Source organism: Brassica napus, chromosome C6 (assembly GCF_020379485.1).
Source record: "Brassica napus cultivar Da-Ae chromosome C6, Da-Ae, whole genome shotgun sequence".
NCBI lineage: Eukaryota > Viridiplantae > Streptophyta > Magnoliopsida > Brassicales > Brassicaceae > Brassica > Brassica napus.
In genome coordinates, this window is record NC_063449.1 from 20,848,539 (window position 1) to 20,860,551 (window position 12,013).

A 12,013-nucleotide genomic window follows, 5' to 3' on the forward strand; every position below is an offset into this window, starting at 1 on the left:
ATGGGGACTTGTTTGCTAAGCTTGAGACTGGCACTCGAGCGTAAACGACCACTCTTTGAAGACTCTTTGATCTTTGCGCCCACTTTCAGTTCCCCTGTCTCCATCTCTCCCTCCTCTAGCTCATCTTCTTCCTTTTCATTTTCCTCAACAATATCCTCAAGTGCTAAGACATTGAACCTAGAGGGCGATATGATAACTTCATCTTCTCCCTGCATCTCGTCGCCATTAGTTTCATTCTTTTTCCTATTTCGAGGTGAAGGTGGAGACTCTCTACCCACCAAAGCCCAAACTTGGTTCTCTGCTGATTCTGTCTCCACTTCAGTACCCGTTTGTGATGTGCCTCCAACCTCAAAACATTTCCTCGAAACATCCCCAACAACATCACTCCCGAGTGCTGGGGGTAGTCCCTCAAGCTCCAATAGCAAGTCCTTGACAACATTTCGATTGTTGTCTAGGTCGTTACTCCCCGCAGACGTTCTGTTCATCACCTCCTCAGAGTGTCTTGAACCACTCAGTATCTCCTTATCCTTATGCAGGATTTGAACATTCTTTGATGAACAGCTGCTTCTGTCATGTCCCTAGTTCTAGATAAGGCCATCAGGACGGGCCATGGTACGAGGAGATGCACCAGTCAGGTCAAATGATCTAAAGACAAGCGTATCATGGTCCAAACAGAAGGTTAAGTGCATCAGATGGCTGAGACTTGACCAAGATAAGAAGGAAGGAAGCTAAAGAGAGCTGGACGAGTGGTCCATATGCTGGACAAGGTCTGGAGGCAGCTCATTCAGCTAGGTGGAGCTGGAAGGGAGTTCACATAGTCTGAGCTAGCTCACTGGAGCTGGAAAAGTAGCTCACTCATCTGGGGCAGCTAGCACTCAGCTCATCTCAGCTGGGTGGAGTGTTGGAGTCTTGGCCGGTCATTACGGATCATGGGTGGTTATGGTCCGGATCATGGACATGGGGGTCTGATGGGTCTGAGGGACTCTGGCAAGTAAGCTATGTAAGTGGGCAAGCTATTGGGCCAGAGATCGATCATCCCAAACGAAGAGAAGAGCAGTTGTGAGCGGTTGGACGGTTTGGGTGAAAAGGTGCAACCGCATGTGCCCCATCGTCCAATCAATGCTTCTGTTCGCCCAGAGCAGTTGGTGGGCTCTTCTCCTATAAATACAAGTCCCTCCTGTCGACATTGATGAGGAGAAAGGGAAGGGGAAAACTCTGCCCAATTCGTTACAGAAGTAAAGAAAGAAAAGAGAGAAGTTGGCCGCAAGGCAGTCCGTGTGGAGGGTTGGTGATTCCGGTGAGTTCTAGCCGTGGGCAAGGGAGACTCAATCGGAAATGGATACTAGACAGAAGGAGAAGACTGTGGAGAAGAGTTTGGGGATTTCCAAGCACACACCTAAGGTACAGGGTGTTAACCAAGTGGTATCGCCCAAGACCATTAATTCGGGTGGTCTGGCCGATTGATCCATGTGTTGTTGGTTGCATCTAATACTCTTTACCTGACAATATATCTCTTCTCTACTATATTCTTAAGTGTTCTGTGGGTTCAGTCTCATGGGCACGCCACCAGGCCTTGGCCAGATCAGTGTAATCTCTCCATGGCCTTGGTTGGTCATGTAAGGTCTGATCTTATAGTTCCAAAGGGGATTGATAGGATCCGACCATGGATATCTCTTAGTGGCTATTTATCATGAATTATCATGGTGAAAGATTAGTTTTATATCAAATATTTAGAGGTGGTCAGTTATGGCCATATGGGCGGTTCATGGGCAAGATCAGTATGATCGAGGCCGGTTCTGAGGAATCTGACTTGACCATTCTCTTAGTCATGAATTATCATGAATTATCATGAATTTTATTTAGATTCTAGACAAGTATCAGAAAGGGTCACTTTTGGCCAGATTAGGCTAAGTATCTGAACCATGCTTAGGATGATGTTTGCTAGGGTATCGGATGTGATTCTTATGCATATGTATTGTGGGTTTTGTTTTCAGGTCCTGATAGGGATCGTGGTAAGGCTAAGGAGCCATGAAGACCTTGGCCGTGTGGGATGTGTGATGTAGTGATAGTTTGATACAGTGAACTTATGATAGCCTATTGTGCAACTGAATGATATGAACGATTTGTATGGATCACATTGACTTATATATATGAAATTATGTTACCTTAAGCTTCCGCATTGTATTGTCTGATTACATGAACCTCAACGATTGAAAAATGACTTAGAAACTATTGGACTTAAACCGGCTGAAGTACACTTAGATATTAGATAAGGCCGCGGACTGGTTGGATCAAGGGATCCAGGTTTGGGTCTTACAAGTTGGTATCAGAGCATGCTTGATTCTAGGATCTTGTGTTAGGGCTGATCATCACACATCCGGCTGGGTCTCATGGCAGGTTTTGGGTATTGGTTAACTTAGTTTTGTTCGAGGTTTGCAAACAAAAATGTAACCTAACCTCTGTCTTGTGTTTTGTCTTTGCACACCTAAGGGAACTAGGAAGAGGTCTCAGAAAACTAAGGATGGGACAGGGGCGTCCAGTGCTGGAGATGCCTTAGTGCTTAATCCAGTGGAGTTGTCAGTCCCACCTACTGGTCGGACCGGGGAGGCCATCCTGACTGAAACTCAGATCAATAAAACTGAGGTTCAGCTGGGTGGAGAGGACAGGCAGCTGGAAGAGACCAGAGAACAGCTGAATGGAGCTGGGAGCCAGCTAGGTGCAGCTAGTGGGCAGCTGAGAGATGAACGGGATGGTGAAGCTGATCCAAACGTCCAGAGAGATGGGCGGACTGGTCCGGTTGATCAGATGGCTAAGCCATCCATGAAGGAAGTACTTGATGCAATCAAGGTAATGGGAAGTCAGATGCTGGCAATGACCCAAGTGTTCACACCAGTAGTGAACTCATCGGTGGGTCAGACTACACAAGCTCAAGTGATAGCTCCTGGAGCTGGTGGACCTAGTGGTCAAGTTGCACCTGTAGCTGAGGTGATTGAGCTGGATCCACCAGCTGGAACAGCTAGGAAGGTTGATTACTTGAAGGTGCTGGAGCACATCTCTCGGTTGGGAACAAAACACTTTGCTAGAAGTGTTGATCCTCTAGAGGCAGATGAGTGGAGGACCAGGCTGGTTCGCAATTTCAATTCCACTCGTTGCCCAGATGAGTATCAGAAGGACATTGCAGTCCACTTCCTGGAAGGGGATGCACACAACTGGTGGTTGGCCCTTGACAAGCGTACCAATGGTACCATTGATCGGTTTGCTGACTTTGAGGTTGAGTTCAACCACAAGTACTTTCCAGCAGAGGCATGGGATCGTTTGGAGTCTCAATTCTTGGACTTGGTCCAGGGAAAGAGATCAGTTCGGGAGTATGAAGAGGAGTTCAACCGCCTTAGGCGCTTTGTGGGAAGGGAGCTGGAGGATGAGGCAGTCCAGGTCCGGAGGTTCATAAGAGGCCTTAGGGTCGAACTCAAGACCTACTGCTCAGTCCGTACCTTTCACACAGTGTCTGAGTTGGTGGAGAGGATGGCAATGCTGGAGACCAATCTGGCTGAAGAAAACAAACAAAGACTGAAGAGTGTGGTGGTGTCTTCTGGTCAGAGTAGTGACCGGAAGAGAAAGAGGGATGCGGCCGAAGGGGGTAAAACCTCAAGTGGTAGGCCTGAGTGTCCCAAATGTGGAAAACACCATGGAGGCGAGTGCTGGAAGGCTATGGGAGCTTGTACCCATTGTGGTAAGATGGATCACTCAGCTCGAGACTGTCCTGGACCGGAGAGGAACCGTGGGCAAGGCTCGACCAGTGAGGCCAGGACTTGTCATCAGTGTGGCAAGAGAGGGCATTTCCGTGTGGACTGTCCTCAGTTGCAAACTGGACAAGGGAGGAGTCGTGTTGAGAAAAACCGACCAGACCACAAGCAAGGCCAAACCTCAGCGCCTCGAGTCTATGAGCTTTCAAGGGATGTGGATGAGTCCGGACCCTTCAAGGCGATCACTGGTAAAAAGTCTAACCTTATTCTTTTTAAATTAAGTAGAACTGCATGGTAAGGAATCTAGGATGGACTAGATACTTAGAGGAGGTCTTATGTAGGGACCTTATGTATTGGTGGTGTGGAAACACATGTACTATTTGATACTGGAGCTACACATAGCTTTGTGAGTCCAGATATGATTGGAAAAGGTATGTTCCAAATGGGAACCAGGAATGATCTTGGCTTGGTGAGTGGAGCTGGTGGGCAAGTTATGCATTCACTAGGTCTGGTTAAAGACATTCCAGTGATGATCCAGGACAGGGTAATGCCTGTGGATCTGATTGTGGTCCGCCTTAAGAATCACGAGGTGATCCTAGGCATGGACTGGCTTGGCAGGAATCGGGCCACCTTAGACTGTCATCGAGGGAGGGTGCAGTTTAAGAGTGGGTGTGGACCCCCGATCAAGTATCAAGGTATTAATCCGGCCTCTGGATGCTTAGTGTTATCAGCAGCCCGTGCGGAAAGGATGCTGGAACAAGGTTGTGAGGCTTATTTAGCCACAATCACCACTAAGGAGGTCGTAGGGGTTGGTGGCCCGGACGGGATACCGCTGGTAAGTAAGTTCGAAGATGTGTTTAGGTCACTACAGGGCATTCCCCCTGATAGGTCTGACCCATTCATAATAGAGCTGGAACCAAGGACGACCCCAATGTCAAAGAGCCCATACCGCATGGCTCCGGCCGAAATGGCTGAGCTAAAGAAACAACTCGAGGAGTTGCTGGATAAAGGGTTCATACGCCCAAGTGTATCACCCTGGGAAGCACCAGTCCTCTTTGTTAAAAAGAAGGATGGTAGTTTCAGGTTGTGCATAGACTACAGAAAGCTGAACAGGGTTACTATAAAGAATAAGTACCCTTTGCCTAGGATTGATGAGTTGCTAGATCAGTTGAGGGGAGCCAAGTGGTTTTCAAAAATTGATTTGGCTTCAGGCTATCATCAAATCCCTATTGCATCGGAAGATGTAAGGAAGACAGCTTTCCGGACTAGGTATGGTCACTACGAGTTTGTGGTCATGCCATTCGGATTGACCAATGTACCAGCAGCCTTTATGATGATGATGAATGGAGTCTTCGAGATTTCTTAGATGAATTTGTAATCATCTTCATTGATGACATACTTGTATATTCTAAGACTCGAGAGGACCATGAGAGGCATCTCAGATTGGTGTTGGAACGGTTGAGAGAGCAGCAACTGTTTGCTAAGCTAAGCAAATGTAGCTTCTGGCAAAAGAGCATTGGCTTCCTAGGACATGTAGTGTCTGAGGAAGGAGTCTCAGTTGATCAAGAAAAGATCAAATGTATACAAGAGTGGCCGAGACCAAAGAATGCAACTGAAGTGAGAAGTTTCTTGGGTCTGGCCGGCTACCACAGGAAGTATGTCAAGGGGTTTGCTAGTGTGGCAAAACCTATGACACAACTACTGGAAAAGATGTCAAGTTCAAGTGGTCTGAAGCTTGTGAAAAGTGCTTTATAGCCTTGAAGGACATGCTGACCAGTGCACCAGTCCTGGTGTTACCTGAGGCCGACCAACCATATGTGGTGTACACAGATGCATCCATCACCGGACTAGGCTGTGTGCTCACACAACATGGGAAGGTCATAGCATATGCCTCAAGGCAGCTCAGGAAACATGAGGGCAACTACCCAACCCACGACCTGGAGATGGCCGCAGTGGTATTTGCCTTGAAGATATGGAGATCATTTTTGTATGGTGCCAAAGTTCAGATTCTCACTGACCACAAGAGCCTGAAGTACATATTCACTCAGCCTGAGATGAATTTAAGACAAAGGCGCTGGATGGATTTTGTGGCCGACTATGATTTGGACATAGCCTACCACCCAGGCAAGGCCAATCTAGTGGCTGATGCATTAAGCAGGCGTAGGGCTGAAGTATCAGCAGAGAAGGAAGTAGAGATCTTGGAAGGGATGGTCCGGTCATTGAATCTAAACACCTTGGCCAGTGAGAATGAGCCTTTGGGTTTGGAGGCTGTGAACCAGGCTGATCTCCTTACAAGAATCCAACAAGCACAAGGCTCGGATGAGAATTTGCAAAAGGTTGCAAGGAATGACAAGACTGAGTACCAGATCACCAGCAATGGTACCATTTTGGTACATGGGAGAATCAGTGTTCCTGGTGACCGGGAACTAAAGGAAGAGATTATGAGACAAGCTCATAAGTCTAAGTTCTCAGTGCACCCGAGGCTAAACAAGATGTATAAAGACATCAAGAGGTATTACCATTGGATCAGAATGAAGGCTGATATAGCTGAGTGGGTGGCAAGGTGTCCTACTTGCCAACTAGTTAAAGCAGAGCATCAGGTCCCAAGTGGTTTACTTCAAAACCTCCCTATACCAGAGTGGAAGTGGGATCACCTCACAATGGACTTTGTGACTGGGTTCCCTTCGACCAGGAACAAGAAGGATGCAGTTTGGGTGATTGTAGATCGCCTGACCAAATCTGCACACTTCTTACCCATTAAAATGGGTGATGGAGTGGATGAAATTGTAAAGGTTTATGTGAATGAGATAGTGAGGCTGCATGGAGTGCCGGCCAGTATAGTCTCAGATAGAGACCCTCGGTTCACATCTTACTTCTGGAGGGCTTTTCAAAAGGCCCTAGGAACCAGAGTGAACATGAGTACATCTTATCATCCTCAAACGGATGGTCAATCTGAAAGAACCATCCAGACCTTGGAGGACATGCTAAGGGCATGTGTTTTAGACTGGGGAGATTCATGGGAAAAGCACTTGCCACTGGTGGAGTTTGCATACAACAACAGCTTTCACACCAGCATAGGCATGTCCCCTTATGAAGCATTGTATGGGCGACCTTGCAGGACACCCTTATGCTGGACTCAAGTGGGGGAGCGCAGCATGATAGGTCCTGAGATTGTGGAAGAGACCACAAAGAAGATCAAGCTAGTCAAAGAGAAAATGAAGGACGCGCAGGACCGCCAGAAGAGTTATGCGGATAAGAGAAGGAAACATCTTGAGTTTGAGGTTGGTGATCGAATCTATCTCAAGATGATTACCTTTAAAGGTAGGACCAGAGTTTCTGGAAGAAGGAAACTGGACCCTAGGTTCTTAGGTCCATTCAGGATACTTGAAAGAGTTGGGGCGGTGGCTTTCAAGTTGGATTTGCCATCTGCAATGGATGCTTACCATAATGTTTTCCATGTGTCTCAACTAAGAAAGTGTCTAACGGATCAGGACATTGTATTGCCTGAGATTCCAAAAGATCTTGGTAAGAACCTCACCTTAGAAACAAGGCCGGTTCGGATCATTGATCGGATGGAAAAGGCAATGAGAAGGAAAACAGTCCCCATGCTTAAAATAGTATGGGAATTCAATGGCAAGGACATTATCACTTGGGAAACAGAAACAAAAATGAAAGCTGAGTATCCTGAGTGGTATGGTCAATATGAGGGTGGTGAACCATCGAGTTTGAACTCGGGGACGAGTTCCTTCCAAGTGGGGGAGACTTGTCATGTCCCTAGTTCTAGATAAGGCCATCAGGACAGGCCATGGTACGAGGAGATGCACCAGTCAGGTCAAATGATCTAAAGACAAGCGTATCATGGTCCAAACAGAAGGTTAAGTGCATCAGATTGCTGAGACTTGACCAAGATAAGAAGAAAGGAAGCTAAAGAGAGCTGGACGAGTGGTCCATATGCTGGACAAGGTCCGGAGGCAGCTCATTCAGCTAGGTGGAGCTGGAAGGGAGTTCTCATAGTCTGAGCTAGCTCACTGGAGCTGGAAAAGTAGCTCACTCAGATGGGGCAGCTAGCACTCAGCTCATCTCAGCTGGGTGGAGTGTTGGAGTCTTGGCCGGTCATTACGGATCATGGGTGGTTATGGTCCGGATCATGGACATGGGGGTCTGATGGGTCTGAGGGACTCTGGCAAGTAAGCTATGTAAGTGGGAAAGCTATTGGGCCAGAGATCGATCAGCCCAAACGAAGAGAAGAGCAATTGTGAGAGGTTGGACGGTTTGGGCGAAAAGGTGCAACCGCATGTGCCCCATCGTCCAATCAATGCTTCTGTTCGCCCAGAGCAGTTGGTGGGCTCTTCTCCTATAAATACAAGTCCCTCCTGTCGACATTGATGAGGATAAAGGGAAGGGGAAAACTCTGCCCAATTCGTTACAGAAGTAAAGAAAGAAAAGAGAGAAGTTGGCCGCAAGGCAGTCCGTGTGAAGGGTTGGTGATTCCGGTGAGTTCTAGCCGTGGGCAAGGGAGACTCGATCGGAAATGGATACTAGACAGAAGGAGAAGACTGTGGAGAAGAGTTTGGGGATTTCCGAGCACACACCTAAGGTACAGGGTGTTAACCAAGTGGTATCGCCCAAGACCATTAATTCGGGTGGTCTGGCCGATTGATCCATGTGTTGTTGGTTGCATATAATACTCTTTCCCTGTCAATATATATCTTCTCTACTATGTTCTTAAGTTTTCTGTGGGTTCAGTCTCATGGGCACGCCACCAGGCCTTGGCCAGATCAGTGTAATCTCTCCATGGCCTTGGTTGGGCATGTAAGGTCTGATCTTATAGTTCCAAAGGGGATTGATAGGATCTGACCATGGATATCTCTTAGTGGCTATTTATCATGAATTATCATGGTGAAAGATTAGTTTTATATCAAAGATTTAGAGGTGGTCAGTTATGGCCATATGGGCGGTTCATGGGCAAGATCAGTATGATCGAGGCCGGTTCTGAGGAATCTGACTTGACCATTCTCTTAGTCATGAATTATTATGAGTTATCATGAATTTTATTTAGATTCTGGACAAGTATCAGAAAGGGTCACTTTTGGCCAGATTAGGCTAAGTATCCGAACCATGCTTAGGATGATGTTTGCTAGGGTATCGGATGTGATTCTTATGCATATGTATTGTGGGTTTTGTTTTCATGTCCTGATAGGGATCGTGGTAAGGCTAAGGAGCCATGAAGACCTTGGCCGTGTGGGATGTGTGATGTAGTGATAGTTTGATACAGTGAACTTATGATAGCCTATTGTGCAACTGAATGATATGAATGATTTGTATGAATCACATTGACTTAAATATATGAAATGATGTTACCTTAAGCTTCCGCATTGTATTGTCTGACTACATGAACCTCAACGATTGAAAAATGACTTAGAAACTATTGGACTTAAACCGGCTGAAGTACACTTAGATATTAGATAAGGCCGCGGACTGGTTGGATCAAAGGATCCAGGTTTGGGTCTTACAGCTTCCCTTGTGGCCCCAAGTAGCACACACGTTGCATTTTGGAGGTAACCAAGGGTAGCTAACATCTATCATCACTTTCCTCCCATCCTTGTCCAGACAAATAATCTTTTCCACCAGTGGTTTACACAAGTTGACCTCTACCAGGACCCTGGCCACGTCAAGCCTAGTACACTTCTCAGTGTTTGGATGCAACTTGACAAACTTGCCTGCTGCGCGACTGAGACACTTCAGGGCTCGCTGAGAGATCAGCGGACTCGGAACCCCCTTGAGATCAATCTAGATGGGCATGGCCAAAAGATCTGGAGGGTCTAGAGCCGTTTCTGGGGACCATTCATTCACCACCAAGGGGACGTTAGCAATGTGCCAGTACTGACGCTGAATCACTCGAGCTCTCATATGTGGGTTCTCAATCCGGAACAAGACGGTATTCTTTTTGAGAAATTGCACATCGATTTTGTTTCCCATCTTCGGTGAGGACCAGAGTCGATTCACAGTGGCGTGGATTGAACCTATGTGAGGAGCGTCGCCGATGAAGTACCCAACCACATAGCACTGCCAGAGAGTGTTTGGGTCTGCCAGGATCTCGTCGGGGATTATAATCTCCACAACGCCGTCCACAGGGGCTGAAGGCGGAGGTGGCTCAGTTGGAGGTGTCTTCGCCCAGGGGGAGCGCTCTTTTCCTTCTGCGTCTGCCTCTGGGAGGAGCTGTGAGTCACGAGTCGAATCGCTGTCGTTGTCTCCTAGGGTTTCCATAGCCTAAACTTCCTCGCAATTTCTTAATTCCATTTAATTTTTTTTTTTAATTTTAAATAATTTAAAATTATTTTTCATGCTCATTCCTTTTTTTTTAGGAAGGGGGGGGGGGGGGGGGGGTATTAATATTTCTTATAATTTAGCTTACTTATAAATGATAATTTATAACTGATTTAATGTATTATTAATTTAATATATACAATATTTATACTTATAGTCTTGCATTTTTACGGTCCTACTTAACCGGAAATAAAACATCCAGGTCAAAACCATGATTAAAATATACCAGTCAAAATAATCATTTTCACACTTTTGCGCTCTTACAAATGTAAAATACATAGGTCGAAATCATGATCAAAATATAAATTTGAAGTTATATTCATTTAAACTGTAAAATATAAATAGTAAATTTATATAATATATAAATAAATATAAATTAGTCTGTCATTAGGGGACATAAAAAAAAGGTTACCGAACCGTTCTCTCTCTCCTTGCGACTCTCTGAGCGATTAGCACAAACCTCCATTTTTTGTGATTTCGGCGTCGGCTCCGACGTCGGTTGTGCTCTTCTTCTACTTTGTTTCTTTGTTTCATATTCAATAATACTGAGCGATGAATATGTCAATACATATTGCAGTTATCGTTCTTTGTTGCTTACATTCACCCCTTCGACAACGGTACTCAATTTTTTTACCCCAGTTATCGTCTCTTGAGATGGCTGCTGTCATTGATTGGATATCTTTTTGTTCTGTCTTTGAGTCATGGGGGAAATATACGAGGCAAATTCGTCGAATTGAAGGTTTTATTTTCTCCAATTTGAAGCGTATTCATCCGGCAAATCCCTTTGATTTTGCCGACGTTTTTCCGGCAAATCTGTAAGGTTTTGTCAGCGCCATCCCCGAGAACTTGTTGCGCGATGTTAATCTTTCTCCTCTGGTCAATTCTGGAGAGATGCAGTCATTCCTTAAGCCACCTTGGCCGGGAAACTATGACATCGCTTTCATCGTGCACCTATTATCGTCGGAATCCGTCATGACCTTTACTGTACAGAAAAGAATTTGGGTGCTTGAGGAAACTATGTTTACAGGGATCAGGTTTGGTTACTCCGGAGTAACCAATGTGGGTTACATATGTCCTTGTTAACGGGTTTGATTAACATCAATCAGGTTTGGTTTGGGGTTTATAAACTTTCAGAGATGATGTCTCAAGGGTATGAAACTATGGTTGTCAATTTCTCACTTCAAGCTGTAATACGATGGCGTGGGTATTGGAGGATGTGGAAACAATCATGGCATCGGAGAACTTCAGTGTCATTGGGTGGACGGGATAAACAGAAGACTACATCATCAGTCTATTGGAGTCACAAAAGGAGTATTATAGAGTCTACCTTAAAACAAATAACACGGATATGGGCTAATTGGTACCGTGTGGACATCTCAAACTATGTCCTGGATACAATGGCTTTTTACTGTACAATATGGAAAAAGAATGAAATGTCAAAATGGCATACCTATTGTATCAGAGATAGCCAAATTCTGGAGAAGGAAAATAACAGATTACACATTATGTTAACGTGTAAGGCTTACTGCAAAAGAAAGCAACGTCATTCTTCACTTCTTCAAATAATTTCTCTTCAGCATATGTCGCATATATCTGCTTATGTAATAAATTGTATCTTATTGTTTTGTATACGATTCTGTAACTCTAATTGTACTTTGGCATATTAATAAAATCTGTTTAGACGTTAAAAAAAAAATTAGTCTGTCAATATATTACTTTACACATATTGCATATATAAATAATAAGCCAATGCAAATTCAATACAATAAATATATGATATAGTAGATGGTTCAAAAAAACAAAATAAACTTACTCAAAATTAAAAAAAGAGGTCACTGTCTTATCATGCTATAAAATCCTATGTTTGTATACATATGCTTAACTTAAAAAATCTAAAACATGTATTCAAATTAGATTTTTCATAACAACTCCGACATGTTGTC